The sequence below is a fragment of the Gobio gobio genome (assembly GCF_949357685.1).
Source record: "Gobio gobio genome assembly, chromosome: 15".
Classification (NCBI taxonomy): domain Eukaryota; kingdom Metazoa; phylum Chordata; class Actinopteri; order Cypriniformes; family Gobionidae; genus Gobio; species Gobio gobio.
In genome coordinates this window covers 7,775,270-7,792,456 of record NC_137108.1, presented here as the reverse complement: position 1 = coordinate 7,792,456, position 17,187 = coordinate 7,775,270, and positions in this window count along the sequence as shown.

Genomic DNA, 17,187 nt, shown 5'->3' with positions numbered 1-17,187 from the left:
GACAGACCAGGGCGGCACGGGAGTGACGGACCAGGGCGGCACGGGAGTGACGGACCAGGGCGGCACGGGAGGGACGGACCAGGGCGGCACGGGAGGGACGGACCAGGGCGGCACGGGAGGGACGGACCAGGGCGGCACGGGAGGGACGGACCAGGGCGGCACGGGAGGGACGGACCAGGGCGGCACGGGAGGGACGGACCAGGGCGGCACGGGAGGGACGGACCAGGGCGGCACGGGAGGGACGGACCAGGGCGGCACGGGAGGGACGGACCAGGGCGGGACGGGAGGGACGGACCAGGGCGGGACGGGAGGGACAGACCAGGGCGGAACGGGAGGGACAGACCAGGGCGGGACGGGAGGGACAGACCAGGGCGGGACGGGAGGGACAGACCAGGGCGGGACGGGAGGGACAGACCAGGGCGGGACGGGAGGGACAGACCTGGGCGGGACGGGAGGGACAGACCTGGGCGGGACGGGAGGGACAGACCTGGGCGGGACGGGAGGGACAGACCTGGGCGGGACGGGAGGGACAGACCTGGGCGGGACGGGGGGGACAGACCTGGGCGGGACGGGGGGGACAGACCTGGGCGGGACGGGAAGGACAGACAAGGGTGAAACAGAAAAGGAAGGAGAAAACAAGGGAGAGACGGGGATCACAAAAAATTCAGGCGGCCGGGGGGGCCGGGGTGACCAGCAGAGTTCAGGCGGCCTGCAGAGTTCAGGCGGCCGGGACGGCCGGGGTGGCCAGCAGAGTTCAGGCGGCCAGCAGAGTTCAGGTGGCCAGCAGAGTTCAGGCGGCCAGCAGAGTTCAGGCGGCCAGCAGAGTTCAGGCGGCCGGGACGGCCAGGGTGGCCAGCAGAGTTCAGGCGGCCAGCAGAGTTCAGGCGGCGCAGGAAGAGCAGGGCGCTGGGGCGGCGCGGGGAGAGCAGGGCGCCGGGGCGGCGCGGGGAGAGCAGGGCGCCGGGGCGGCGCGGGAAGAGCAGGGCGCCGGGGCGGCGCGGGAAGAGCAGGGCGCCGGGGCGGCGCGGGAAGAGCAGGGAGCCGGGGCGGTGCGGGGCGCCCGAGCGGTGCGGGGCGCCTGATCGGCACCTCCGGCACAGCAGAGTCCGCCGTCCCTGATACCACCGGCACGGGGACCACCGGCACAGGGATCACCGGCACAGGGACCACCGGAACCCGATCCACCGGAACACGATCCACCGGCACAGGGACCACCGGCACACGATCCACCGGAACAGGGACCACCGGAACAGGGACCACCGGAACAGGGACCACCGGAACAGTCACGGAGCGTGCTTTCCCTCTCCTCCTCCGCTTACGGACCCCAGGGACAGGATCCACCGGAATGGGGACCACCGGAGCGTGGACCACTGGAAGTGGGTCCACCGGAGCTGAGACCACTGGAGTGGAGGCCACCGGAGCAGGGACCACCGGCACAGGGACCACCGGCACAGGAACCACCGGAGCAGGGACCACCGGCACAGGGACCACCGGCACAGGGACCACCGGCACAGGGACCACCGGAACACGATCCACCGGCACAGGGACCACCGGCACAGGGACCACCGGCACAGGGACCACCGGCACAGGGACCACCGGCACAGGGACCACCGGAACACGATTCACCGGAACACGACCCACCGGCACAGGGACCACCGGCACAGGGACCACCGGCACAGGGATCACCGGAACAGGGACCCCCGGAACACGATCCACCGGAACAGGGGCCACCGGAACACGATCCACCGGACTCGGGACCTCCATAGCAGTCACGGATGGTACCCTCCTTCTCCTCCTCCGCTTAGAGACCACCGGAAATGGAATCACCGGAGCCGTGACTACCGGTACTGGGGTCACAGGAGCAGGGACCATCGGAACTGGGACCACTGGAGCTGGCCGAGGATGTTCGGACTCTTTCAGATGTTGCACGAAGTCCCAGAATCCCAGCTTTCCCAGCCTCTCCATCACTCCCGGACAAAGTGGCATGTCCAAACAAAGGTTAAAAGTCTCCTTACACTCTGCCTCGTTGAGCATAAAGTGGTCCACCTCGCTCAAAAACTGACATGCGAACTGTCCTGCATCCGTCCCCTGTTGACGGATGTACCTGGAGTTAACGTGACGCATCACCAGTAGGCGTCTAGAAAACTCCATAGAGAAGTATGGGGTTTATACAGGAAAATCAAAACAAAACAAAAACAACTCCTGCTGAGTCCTCTAGTTGGTCAGATCCTTCTGTCACGTCAAACATAAAGGAAAACTGGTGCGAGGACTCAAGTGCAGTGAAAATAGGATTTATTAACAAAAACAAACATAAATACAAAACAAAAACCCACGAGGGGGCAAAACACATAATAAAACATAAAATAACACAAAAACATACCACAAGAAATCACGGGGGGAAACGGGAGACGTAGACATAACAAGGATCTGACAAAGACTGACAAACACAAGGGGTATATAAAGGGGAGAATTCAAGCAAGGCAAAGGGGGCACAGGTGGGGCAAATTAAACCAATAATCAGATAACAAGGGGGAGGGATCAAACAATGACAGAGGCACATGGCCACACTAACAAAACCCACATGTGCACACAAGACAGGACAGGCATGTGACAGTTTGTGATAGTTATGACTAATGTTTGTCATTGACCTGGCTCTTAATGTATTGAATTGTGTTGCGTCCCTGTTAATATTCGCATCACTTAATATTTGAAACTTCAGTAACTGATCTCTCAACTATCCATAGTGTGAAAAGATCTCTACATCATACACAAGTCACTGCTATAGAACATGCTTACAAATGCAGATAATGTTGCAAAAGGAGAGAAATGTAAGGATTTTTTTTTAAGTGCTGTGGACAGTTTAATGGCTAATAAAAAGACACTAATGAACAGCTATCACATAGCTAAAAAACATACACTAAATTTAGAATAAAGAGTCTGTACACCTTTGAACTGGGTTATTTTGGTAAGTTCAAGTATTATTTTTGTGTTCTGTGAAATACACAGGTCAGGTCAGTGCAAAATAAAACAAAATGTGATTCATACGATCTGCCTTTTTTTTAAATATAACTTTTAGAAGAGATATTTATGAGCACAGCTGTATATACATATAGATATTGTATCTATGGAGTTAGCAGACCACTAGCAGCAATAGCGTCACATACAACAATATATGCGTTTAGAATTACATGACACTAAAAAGCTTCATATTGACATTTGTCTTTATATTGCAGAACAAATGATAATTTACTGCTTCAAATCAATGAATTGATTTAAATTATGATGCTGTAAAAAAAACAAACTTTTTTACCCCGGTAGCTTTATTTTAATTTTTAAGTAAACTTTAAATTAAGTCAGCAGAGTAACAAATTATTTTAAGTCGACAAATTATTGTTTACAGTGTGCACTTCAAATATATTTAAAAGAGATGTTATCAGCAAGACAAGAAATGTTCCAGTTGCACTAATTATTGTCTGTAACTTTTTAAAAGTGAAATGTGCTTATTACAAAGGTTACCTTCCACATCCTGCAGGTAGTCCCTCCAGAAAGCAATTACTCTGTTCTCATTTGCTCGTTTGTTGCTCCCATTCTCTGACCACTGTATTTCAAATAGGTCATCCATTATGTCTGCTGTCAGCTGATTTGGCTGGTGACAAAACACAGATCTAAAAGCTTGTGGGTGTTGTTGGACTTTTGCAAGGACGCCAAGAGTTTTTAGTCCATCCCTGAACCTATATTAAGAGAATAGTATGAATTAGTATGATTCACAATTAAAAGAGAGATTTGAAATAACAACATAGCATTAATTAATTTTATGAAATAAATTAAATAATTGTATTGCATTTTATAATTGTATTTAATTTTATTTTAAATACATTTGATTCAAAATATTCATCCAATGGACTGTGTATATCTCTGAAGTCCTAACAAACCTTTCAAATGGTCCACGAACACGATTCACCACCTGAAACATCAGTAAGTCTTCAACCAGCCTGTCCCTGTCAGCAATGCTTCTTAATGGCCTAAGACAACCTGCGTTGGCAAGGTAGTCCATAATGGGCTCAGTTGAGTGTTGTAGCTCTTCAAGAGTTGTGGCTTCAGAAATCTGTAAATGAGCAAATGGAATGTGAATTTCAAATTAAAGTTTTCTATAAACAATATTGTTAAACTAAGCTATGGCTTTTATAATGGAACACATTTTTGAGTAAATCTGAGAAAGCATGATGGTAAATAAGTAAATGAAACGTTTATACTGCAGTTGTAAGCAAACCTTTTTGATTTTATCATAAAGCTCACAGTCAGCTACATCGTCCAAGACAGGTATGCACATGTCTGGCCCCTGAACTAAACTGTCAAATAGGGTCTTAGAGAAACAACCCGGTGCAGGTCCTCCATGTACAAGGCTGACTGCTACTGCTCTCCCTGCTATGAAATACCTGTCCTCCCTGATGGCTGACATGAAATTAGAGAACACGTCAAAACAACAGCCTTAAAACATCCTTAAAATCACAATTATGCAATGTAGAATTAAAGTTCTCAAATCTGTACAACAAACAGCACTAATATAATGTTTACCTTGGGAATCAAGAGCCAAGTTGAGACTGTTCTCTTTTCCATCAAACATTGATGACTGCATTAGAGCCACCAGGAGTAACCGTAAAAATTCTCGCCTTGGACCACCCAGATCAATAGCCTCTTCATACTTTCCTTTATCATCCGAAAACCTGATCACCATTCTGTTATTTGGATTGTATGAGAGTCTGGTAAATCCCCGTACAGCACCATCCAGCACAGATGCACGATTAATATTAAACTTGCAGGTTTGATTGGAGTTTATTTTTGTTGCAAGTTCTTCCAATATTTCCTTGATGGGGGTTTCCACTGCAGGCGGGATTCTGAAGAAGTACAGGTTATTATTTAAATTTCAGTATAATTAAAAAATATATCAAATAATATGGTAAAACTATTTGTAGTTAAAAAGTTTATATATATATATATAAATTCTACAATTATATAAATGTTGTAGTGTTGCTAGAGAACAACAAGTTACAATGACTGAATCATCTGTTTAGTAACAATGCAACTACCGGAATGAATCAGTAAACAAGGTGTAACAAGCATTTATGGTAAGCAGTACAAAAAAAAAAAATCAAATAAATGAGAATTCTTTCACAACTGAACTGAAATATCAATAATAAAGGAAAATACACCTAAAGGAAATTGTGTACTTTGTAGTGTAATGGTTTGTTACATGTCCAAAATTTTGAAAATTAAAAATGTGATTTTAAATTAGAATTAGACTGAATAACTGAATAATACTCACGTCTGGTCCTCAATGCTTGCCATTATGGCACAGCAAAGATCTTCATCCTCTTCCTCATCTTCAGATGCTGCCTGAATAAGGGAAAGGTAGGTATCATAATCACCCTCCCAGGAGGCAGATCTGACGGACTGGTCATTGTGCCAACAATGGGCAGGTGAGTTATGTCTTGTGCAAGGCTGGCCACTGGCTGAGGGCTGCGCACCGATGGAACTGGTGGAGAATTGAGCTCTTGTGGGGGACTGAACTCTGGTGGATGACTGCGCACCGATGGAACTGGTGGAGGACTGAAAAGTAATGCTGTGAACTGAAAACTAAAAGGAAATGAAGGAATGTACATTAGACAAAGACTAAAAGTGCTAGAAAATAATTGAACCATGTCAAAGAAGGTACTCACCGAGTTTTGTGTGGAAGACTGGTCATTCAAATCAATGGTCATATTCTCTCCAGAAGCAGAACCTGATGACTGGTAGACCCTTTCGCCAGGCATGTCAACCTCAAAGCAGTTGTCATCAGAACTGTCTGTTTCAGCCTTGGAAAATAATACAGCACAGATGAGATCTCTAGTTAAACAATGTATCTTGCATAGTTTGTAGTATTGTTGCCACTTCACAAGAGTTTTCAACAGTGACTGCAAATGTGAAAATTAATTTAAAAAACAGAAAGCTAAAAGTAAATTATGAAGTATAAAACAAGTTAACATTGCATAACATACATTTATACACTACAGTTGTGCTCATAAGTTTACATACCCCTTGCAAAATGTTAATAATTCAAATAAAATAAGAGTAAACGTGAAAATTGCATGCTATTTTTTATTTAGTACTAGCCTAAATAAACTATTTCACATAACAGATATTTACATATACTCTAAAAGACAACATAACTGAATTTATAAAAATGACCCCATTCAAAAGTTTACATTCTCCTATGTGTCATTTCCTGGATGATCCACGACTGTTTTTATATTTTGTGATAGTTGTTCATAAGTCCCTTGTTGGTCCAGAGCAGTTCAACTGCCTGTTATTCTTCAGAAAAATCCTCCATTTTTGAACAGGATGATGATTTGTAAATTCTTCTCATTTTGTTTAATGATCATACTTCAGAAGCTACATAAATATTTATTTTGTCTTCTGGGAAACATACAAGTACAATTTACCCTGATTTTAAAAAGTTTACACCCACTTTTGAATAGGGTCATTTTTATAAATTCAGTTATAATTTTGTCTTGTGGAGTATACACACAAGACAAGTGAACAGTGAGAGTACTAAATTTAAAAAAAAGCCATTTTCATGATCCCTCTATTTTGTTTCAATTATCAACATTTTGCACATTCTGCAAGGGGTATAACTTAAGAGCACAACTGTATATGGCCTAAAATAAACCTAAACCCTATAAGGAAGCCCATATGGTTAAGAAAAATAATAATATTTAAAATTCATTAAAAAAAATATACCAGTCTTACCAAGAGTAGTGGTCTTGATGGTTTTACGTATAAGGCCTTCAACTTGAACACCTTTAAAATCAAACTGCCATCCAGTTCCTGACCTTCACTTAACTTAGGTGTAATGAGCTTGTTGCCACATCCCATAAGTATTTCCAAACTGCACACAATAAAAACCAGTGGTACTAATACACCATCAAATAATACATCACAGTAAAACATTTACAATACATTTTTTTTTTTTTAAAACATGTAAACACATTTACCTTACATCAAGTGGCACTTTTTCTTTGAAGCCTTCTTTGATTTTCCTTAAAACCGTTGTACTATCCCATGCTTTGTCAAATTCAAATGCATTTAATACGTGTCCAATCTCATGCAAGTGCTGTTTTTTCTTTTGCTTTACAACAGCATTATCGTCAGGAGAGGTCAACAGTATAACATCCTTATTAAAAGTCCGATGGTATTGAGTCTTGGGCCTGTAAAAACAACCACAGCTTAAAAAAAGCAAACTTCAACAGCATTTATCACAAATTACTTGACACCATTAGTTAAAGCTGCAGTCCATAACTTTGGGTTAAAAATTATATTTCTAAAAGTTATATTTTATATTATATTTTATATGCATTATATATTTTATAATATTTGGAAAAATTCATAACCAGCCAGTGTTCAAAACTATTGCTTTAGACCGATTCAATATCTTGCAATAATGTTTTCTAATTTGAGTGGAGAAATTGAAATCTATACGATAATACACACTAGGCTACTCATAGTCACGAAACTTTAACATTAATAATTTGAGAATAAAGCATAACGCGTGTAATTTGCATAGCGTCTGGAAGCTTTTTTCTTACCTTTTTCTAGATCGAGACTGCCAATTCCCATACTGCTGGCGAGTGTGATATCGTGGTCCGTGAACTTCGCCGGCAGATGATGTTGGCCTGTTATTGATGCTTTGTACAGCAGGCGCCGATGGCCGAAACAAAGTGCGCAATTCATTTTCTGATTCTGACTGCAGTTGAGCAGAAGGCGACACATTCGATTCAACAGAATTAGCAATTGATCTTATAATAGTGGGCGAAGCAAGCACATTTCGCAAAATGCTAATTGCTTCAGTTGTAGCACGATCCCTCTCCATGATTGCAAGTTGCAAATGCGGTAAATAGGTTACTTCCGTGTACACACAAATGACTTCCTTTTACACTGAAATGACTTCCTTTTACACTGAAATGACTTCCTTTTACACTGAAATGACTTCCTTTTACACTGAAAAGTTCACGCACATCCACATATGAAATCACTCGCATATACATATATACACAACTAAAGCATGCATCCACGTTTTATTTTGTATGTATGCGCGAGTGTGTATAGGTGTGTATGCGCGCATCGAGTGTGTATGTATGTGCGAGTGTTTATAGGTGTGTGCGCGCATCGAGTGTATGTATGTGCGAGTGTGTAGGTGTGTATGCGCGCATTAGGGTTGCCACCCGTCCCGTAAAATACGGAATCGTCCCGTATTTACAAGCAAAATGACGCGTTCCGTATCAAACCAATACGGGACGCGATTTGTTCCGTATTTTACATAGGTCACACATAGTTCAGTAAACACACAAGGATTTTGCAGTGTGGAGAATACTGATAGCAAATATAAACAAATCAGGAGTAGTACAGGTAGTAGTACAGTAGTACAGGAGCTCATTTGTGCGTGATGGCGTTTTAGCGGCTTTGTTGTCATAGCGGTGGAGTCTCGAGAACATGCGCTGTGCCGTGTGCCTGTAAACTTGCGCGTTTTTTAAAAAACATGTCGAGCTCGCGTCGCGTGCGTCCACCGTTTAAACGCAAGAGGATCTCCAGAAAAAGAACTGAATATCAAAAAGGTATCAATGGGTCTGTCCAGTAACTCATGATGAACCTCAGGCGAACTGAACACTTTGTGAGAAGCATTTCAGTGTCTCAGACTGACTGTCTTAAAGCAACAGCGGTGACAGACACATCTGTGCTTCTAAAGGTAGCCTATAGTTTTTTTTAATGGATAATATATTAATATAATATTCCATACATTATCAGAGCTTGGTAGACAGAATTATTATTTTTTAGGCAGGTTAATTAATAGATTATAGCCTAATAAATGTAATTATTAATTTATAATTTAGCTACGCTATGATCATACATAACCAATAATCCTGCCATATAAAGTTTATGACATTTAAAAAATTTTCGATAAAAATGGGACAAATAATTACATGATAATATAGTCATAATTTAAGTAAATTAATTTAAAAAAATTACATTTTTGAAATTCAAAAAAGTGATTACTGGTTCAGAATGACTGCTTAAAGGGACAGTTCACCCAAAAATGAAAATTCTGTCATCATTTTCTCACCCTCAAGTTGTTCCAAACATGTATACATTTCTTTGTTATGTTGAACACTCTTTCTGCTTTGTTACAAACATTCTTCAAAATATCTTCTTTTGTGTTCAGCAGAACAAAGAAACTCATACAGGTCTGGAACATCATGAGGGCGAGTAAATTATGACAGAATTTTCATTTTGGGCTGAACTGTCCCTTTAAAGTGCACCAAATAGGCTACTAAAGAGTTCTTTAGAAAAAAAACAAAAAAAAAACAACGTAAAATAATATAAAATGTGTTCTGTTGCAAGTTCACATACTTGATCTCATATTTTCTTATGGTTTATTATTGAGCTGTCAAGTTGTCAATGTAGAAATAATAATTTCATGACGTGTTTTTTTTTTGGGGGGGTCTGGGGGTTGTGAACGGGTGTCCCTTATTTTGCCACACCAAAGGTGGCAACCCTAGCGCGCATCGAGTGTGTATGTATGTGCGAGTGTTTATAGGTGTGTGCGCGCATCGAGTGTATATGTATGTGCGAGTGTGTAGGTGTGTATGCGCGCATCGAGTGTATATGTTTGTGCGAGTGTTTATAGGTGTATATGCATGGAAGTGATATGTATGTGCGAGTGTGTATAGGTGTGTATGCGCGCATCTAGTGTATATGTATGTGCGAGTGTTTATATGTGTATATGCATGGAAGTGTATATGTATGTGCGAGTGTGTGTAGGTGTGTCTGCGCGCATCCAGTGTATATGTATGTGCGAGTGTGTGTAGGTGTGTCTGCGCGCATCGAGTGTAAATGTATGTGCGAGTGTTTATAGGTGTATATGCATGGAAGTTTATATGTATATGCGAGTATTTATAGGTCTATGCGTGCGTCAAGTTTATATGTATATGCAAGTTATTCACGAGTGTGCATGCATTCATTACTAACATAATATGTATTGGTGTGGATTTCATATTAGTGTGCACGTGTATTTCATATATGTATTTTGAACATCCAATAGTATACATGTATATGCGAGTAATTTATAGGTGTATATGCACGTGTGTTATGTATGTATTGATAAGCGAAGTTTGATTTAAATCCTACGTGGCGCCTCATAAAAAGATGTTCAATGAGAGCAACGCGTTTATCGTCATTCTTGACTGAAGCCAGGCTATGGCACAAGCTACTTTTCAGAAGGCTTTTTTTCCGTTAGATTTAAAAATGAATAAACATGGAACGGACCGAATATTCGAATATTCGTTCGATGGGTTGGTATTCGATTTGAAAGTTTGACATTCGAATATTCGTGTTTGTTTTTTGCACACCTGGGATCCCCCGCGAAACGGTTCTCATTCCCGCTTGAATAAGGCCGGCGACACACTGGCTGCGTGAGCGTTTCAGCTGCTTGGTGTCCATTATTTCGGCTCCCATATTTAGAGTCCCATATTTGGAGTTTGCACACTGAAACAGGCGTCTCAGGAGCCACGCGGAAAACGCGTGTATGCTAGAAATAGAACCAATGTGAACGGGAGTGTTCTCTGGCTAGAGCGCAGAACAGCAGAGTTTGTATGGACCGAAGTGCATGTCTGAGCTTGTGTTTTGTTGCTTTGACATTGTGGAAAATAGAATAATAGAAACAAAATGTACTAGCATTTTTACCCGTTATTATCAATCTAAATTAATCTCGTTTTTAATTTAACTTAATTTTGTTTTTCTTTACTAAAATTTTGTTTTTCTTTATTTAAATTTCGTTTTTTCTTTATTTAAATTTCGTTTTTTCTTTATTTAAATCTCGTTTTTCTTTATTTAAATTTCGTTTTTTCTTTATTTAAATTTCGTTTTTTCTTTATTTAAATTTCGTTTTTTCTTTATTTAAATTTCGTTTTTTCTTAATTCAAATTTTGTTTTTCTTTATTTAAATTTCGTTTTTCTTTATTTAAATCTACCCTTACTGTGCCAATTTGTTAGTCAGAAAAATATTAGACTACCTTAAAAGTATTGCTTAATTTAACAGACCTGTGTGTGTGCGTTTTATATCACTAGTGTCCGTTCTCGGAGCTTAAGGCCCGGGTATACTTCACTTTCCGCGCCCGGACGCGTCACGCGCGCAGCCACGAACGCGGACGGCCGAAGTATACCCGGGCCTTAAGCTCTGCCCGCGTGAGGTGCGCCGCTTCCCGCTCGCGCTGTTCTGACTGTAGTTTACTAAAAGTTTATTCATTCTGAATGTGTCGCGTCTCGTGTGTCCATCTATGTTGGGGATCGCCCCACTGAATGCCAGTTCTTTAATGGTGTTAACCACTTCAGCACTCTGATCAGAGAGGAGGAGTCATCAGATTTCGTTTCCACCTTTTAATAGTGCAAGTTTCAACCTTGTACACATGGCAGTATACAACTGTAGGTAGTTTCTGTAATAAACAAATTAAACAGAAGTAAATAACTAAATGCCAAACTTAAATGTCCACATACTGTTGTGATAAAACAGCAGATTACAAATCAAACAATATTACCAGCTCGCTCAGTCTCTTTAGCAGTATAAGAACAAGGAAATAAACTGAATATAAAAAGAGCATATAAACCACTTCAGGTACATTACACCATCCTCATTTTGGTATTAAAGTATAACAAATATAGAATATATGAGAATCATAAACATAACTAAACGAGGTAGCCACTATTAGTAAGATAAGCCGCGATGCTAGCGGCACTTTCACGTGCGTTTCACGTGGGTTTCCCGTGGCGAACTAATCATCATAAAGATCGCGAAACACCCGCGACTAACAGGCTTAATGCCAGAGACAGTCTCAGCAGTATAAACATCCAGTATTACAACCATAAAGTCATAGATAAACTTACTGCATCAATAACTTTGTCTTGCACTCAGAGATGCTGCACGGGTGAAAAACTGCGTCATATTCTGACAGCTCCGTAAACGTAACAGAGAACGCATCACTTACGCCAAAACCGTATCCACTATAAATTGCGTAGTACGTTCTTTCCATATGGATTAAGTATTTTGCATAATACACCCTGCTTACATATAAAATACAGCGGGATACATAATATTGAAAGCCATATAATTAAAGAATTCACAACAGCCGCCCCCACATTTGAGCAGCAAATGTGTCAGTTAAGAGAATTCTTTAAGAGTCTTTGTTGTCATCCTCAAGAGCAGGCAACAGAATGAGGCGGGCCACTGGCCTGGTGTACACTTTGCCTCTGACCAGGACATCTGCTGTTCTCACACACCCATCCTTACTGACCACAGTCTTAACCACTTTACCAATAGGCCACTGAGCTCTTGGAAGTTGTGGATCAATTATCAAGACCACTGAGCCTACAGCCAGATTGTCCGATGGTTTGTGCCATTTCTGGCGTGTCTGGAGCGTAGGTAAGTAGTTCCTTGTGAATTGAGACCAAAACTGGTCCACAAGATTTTGACAATGTCGCCATCTGCGCCGTCCCATTTCTCCTGAGGCATAGGCCACCTGTGGAAGCGATGCATCCCGCCGCCCCATGAGCAGAAGGTTTGGTGTAATGGCGTCGAGGTCTGCGATGTCTGCTGAGATGTATCCCAGGGGTTTTGAATTCAAAATGCCCTCTACTTCTACTAAGACCGTAGACAGAACATCTTCAAAGACGGACTGACTCCCCACTGCTACCTGGAGAGCAGCTTTAATAGAGCGGACCTCTCGCTCCCAAACACCACCAAAGTGAGGAGCATTGGGCGGATTGAACTTGAAGAGGATCTGGTAATCTGCTAACTGCTCTTTTAATTGAGATTCCATCGCTGCAAAGGCTTCTCGCAGTTCTCTTTCGGCACCACGAAAGTTTGTGCCACAATCCGACCTGATCTCCTTTGGTCTGCCACGTCTGGCTATGAATCGTCGAAGAGCAAGCAGAAAAGCGTCCACATCCATAGAGTTGAGAAGCTCTATGTGAACAGCTCTTGTGGTGAGGCATTTGAAAATGACACCCCAACGCTTCTCAATCCTTCTGCCTATTTTGACATGATATGGGCCGAAACAGTCCACTCCTGTAGAATAAAACGGCGGGCAGAGAAGCCTGAGGCGCTCTGGTGGCAAATCTGCCATCTGTGGTACTTTAGGCTGAGCTCGCCATCGTTGACAGGATGCACAGTTAAGCTGGTGGTGTTTAACTGCTTGGCGCCCCCGCAAGATCCAGTATTGCCTCCGTATTTCCGCATACACTCGTTCTGTACCCGGGTGCAACAAACGCTCGTCGAAGTCTTTAATGAGTAGCTTCGTTGCTGGATGCTGTGGATCTAGCACTACTGGATGAATTTGTTCAACATTTGGGCTTTCCATTCTCCGTAATCGTCCTCCGACTCGGAGTATGTTAGTCTTTGGATCCCACTCTGGAGCTAAACACCTTAGTCGACTGTGGCTTGGTATAAGTTTGTGTGTTCTGAGGGCTGCTATTTCCTCAGGAAAACTTGAAGCCTGACACTCTCTCAGTAGGACCAATTCTGCTTCACGATGATTGATGAGCTGGGTGTTTATCGAATCATTTGTAACCTTTTGACAGGCTTGTCGAGTTGCTTCCACTAACTCTTTCCATGTGCTGAACTGAGCGGCATCTAGACGGGTTTGATCTGGTTCCGTAGTGGTTAGGCAGCAGATAGTGAGACTCTTCAGTTCAGGTAACTTTTCTGATTTTGTCTGTTCAGGTCTCTTTGGCCAGTGCTCAGAACCCAGTTTTAGAAATGATGGTCCCTGACTCCAGCGACCAGGCACAGTAAAGTTTAAGAGCGGTTTACCTCTTGTGATATCATCCGCTGGGTTCTGCTGCGTGTCTACGTACCGCCAAGCACTGTGCTCTGTCAACTCCTGTATTTCTGAGACTCGTGTTCCAACGAAGACTTTGAACCTACATGAGTCGGACTGAAGCCACTCCAGCACAGTTGTAGAATCCGTCCAGAGAATTGTCCGCTGGAGAGTGAGAGTGATCTCATCATTCAAAAGCTTTGCTAGCTGGGCTCCTGCCAATGCTGCGCATAGTTCCAAGCGAGGCATGGACTGCTGCCTCTTGGGAGCAACTCGCGATCTAGCCATGACAAAGGAAGTATGAATGACATCTTCGGTGTACTCTACTAAGTAAGCCACCGCTCCATAAGCCCTCTCGGATGCGTCGCAAAACACATGGAGGTCATATTTTCTTTGAACATCATTAGGGAAAGATGAGTAACAGCGTGGAATGGTTATCACACTAAGATGCTGTAACTCTTTTTCCCAGGTGTTCCAGGCAGCCTGAAGATCTGGCGGCAAATTTGGGTCATCCCAATCTCTTTTTTTTGACCACAGCTGTTGAATGAGCACTTTTGCTCGCGTGGTGAAAGGCACAATGAAGCCCAAGGGATCATACTGCGTTGCTAGCACTTGATAGGCTGTTCTCATTGTTAATGCGGCATGTTCAATGGGACGATAGTGGTATCCTAAAGTATCAGCAGCACAATTCCACCTGAGACCCAAAGCTGGCTCCATTGGATCAGTCTTGTTCTGCACTAGCCATTGTTCTGCAGCCAAGGACCTTGCTTCAGTGGGTAGATGTGCTATCACTGATGACTGGTTGCTAGCCCATTGTCTGAGGTCAAATCCACCCTCTGACAGCAGATTGCGCAGTCGATCGATTGTGAGCTTGGCCTCTGATGCGGTTGGAAAGCTTGCCAAATAGTTGTCCACATAAAAACTCTGCTGCACTGTTTGTAAAGCATCTGGGTAACTCTCTTGGTTATTGCGAGCATGCTGTTGAACAGCAAAAATGGCACAACATGGGCTGCTGGTTGTACCGAATGGTAAGACCTGCCATTCATAGACGTCTGGACAGTTCTCACTATGTAAATCTCGCCAGATGAAGCGGAGTAGAGGTCTGTCCTCAGGCAACAGGTGGATCTGATGGAACATTCCGCGAATGTCTGCACTTACAGCCACGGTGTGTTGCCTGAATCTCAAAAGGACTCCCAACAATGATGGGCCGAGTGCAGGACCTGGCAGAAGCTGATCATTCAGAGAAAGACCTTGATACCTGAATGAACAATTGAAGACCAGTCTGGATTTAGCATTGTGGCACACCAGGTGATGGGGAATGTACCAGGTCTCCTCTGATTCAGTAACTTCTTCAGGTTGGAGCTTAGTAACATAGCCTGCCTTGATAAGCTTATTAATCTCACCAGAGTACACAACAGCTTTCTCTGGGTCTCTCTGAAGTTTCCGCTCTGTGCTCCTCAAACTAGACATGACGGATTGGATTGTGCTTATGAGTTTTGGGGCACCAGGTCTACGCAGGAGGGGGGTGGCATAGCGTTGAACTTCTTCAACCTTAATTCTCTGCGTTCGGCATTCGAGAAGTTTAATCGCCTCTTGGTCTTCTTTGGAGCGAATCACCAGTTTCTCATTCCTATAAGGCAGGATGTCAAGTTGCCATAACTTCTCAACATTACGACAGAGCAAGTCATTGGAGCAGCCAGTTGACACGAAAAGACACTGCTGCACTGAGTTGTGGCTTTGTGTGCTCTCCTCAGCCCCTTGTAAGGCCCAGCCCAAGGCGGTGTGCACTGCAACTGGACCACCTTTAGTTCCTTGACGGACTGGCCTATCTGCTGTGATAAGATGGACATGGTCTGATCCTATCAGGACCAGTGGACGCACATTGTGGAATGACTGTAACGGAAGCTCTCTGAGGTGAGCGTACCGTTTCTGAAGTCTCTGCACTGGATATGATTGCTCTACTAAGTCCAGCCCCGAAGCAGTGAAGGCCCCAAGTATCTGGAAGCGCCTCTTTGGTTCACTCTTTGGAGAGATTTCCAAGTTAATCTTGGACCCAGAAAGGTGAGTGATGTCAGATCTTACTGTGCGTAGAGCAAGTGTTTCGGGTTCACCCTTCAACTGAAGTTCATGGATAGCTATTGGCAAGATCATGGTTCGCTGCGCTCCATCATCCAGCACAGCGTAAGTCTCCACTGACCTGAACTTGCTGTGTAACAACACTGGTACCACTTTAAGAAGCACTCTGCTGGTGCTGGCGGGTGTGAGGTAAATACGACTCTCTGATGTACTTGATGTACAGTTTGTTGGATCATCACGGGCGATACGGTGAAGCACCTGGAGATGTATTCCACCACAGTCACTGCATGGCTTTTTGAGGTTACATATGTCGGGTACGTGAAACCGTGCACATCGCCAGCATCGCTTTCCATCAGTAATCCACTTCTGCAGGTCAGCAACCGTCTGCTCTTTGATGTTGTCACAGCGTGTAATGTAGTGCTCTTTACTGTTGCAAAAGAGGCAGTGTACCTTGAAGGGTTTCCTCTGCTTCAGCTCTTTGGGACGGGTAGAAAGCACAGTTTCGTCAGAGGATGCACCATGATAAACAACTAGACTTGGTCCCTTTGGTTTAGCTGGGGCTTTCTCTTTACCAACACCCGGAAGTCTCTCATGCTGGTAACGCTGTACTAATCGGATAGACAGTCTCTGTTGCTGTGCCTTGACTTGCAGCCATCCAGCAAAGTCCTGTAAGTTATAAGGATTAAGACTTATGGAGTTGAGCTTACCCTGCTGTTGAAGGAACTCAATGAAGCCATCCCGTAGATACTTTGGCAGCTTGCTAAGTAGACGGTCTACATGTGAGCAGCAATTGAGCTCCATCCCCCTGGGTCCCTCTAGTGACAGCAGCATACTGACTAGGAGGTGAACTCGCAAAGCGAAGCTCTGAAAGCTGTGGTTATCATTGGGCTTGACATCTGGTGATGTGAGGATGGCTGCTATCTCACTTTGAGCCAGTTGATGTGGCTGACCGTACTGTAATTGAAGTGCTTGCATGGCTGCTGAATACGGATATGGGTGATGCCGACAAGACTGCGCGATCATCTGAGCTTCAGGCAGTTTAAGATGTTCCAACAGTACATGATATTTATATTTCTCCGTTAGCTCGGGGTAAGGCTCAAGCAAATTGTCCAATGCCAGCTTCATATTAGCGAATTCTCTCTCACTGTCACTTGTGAAGTCTGGAATTTTAGGTTTAGGGGGGCTATACATCATCCGCTGAGATATACTA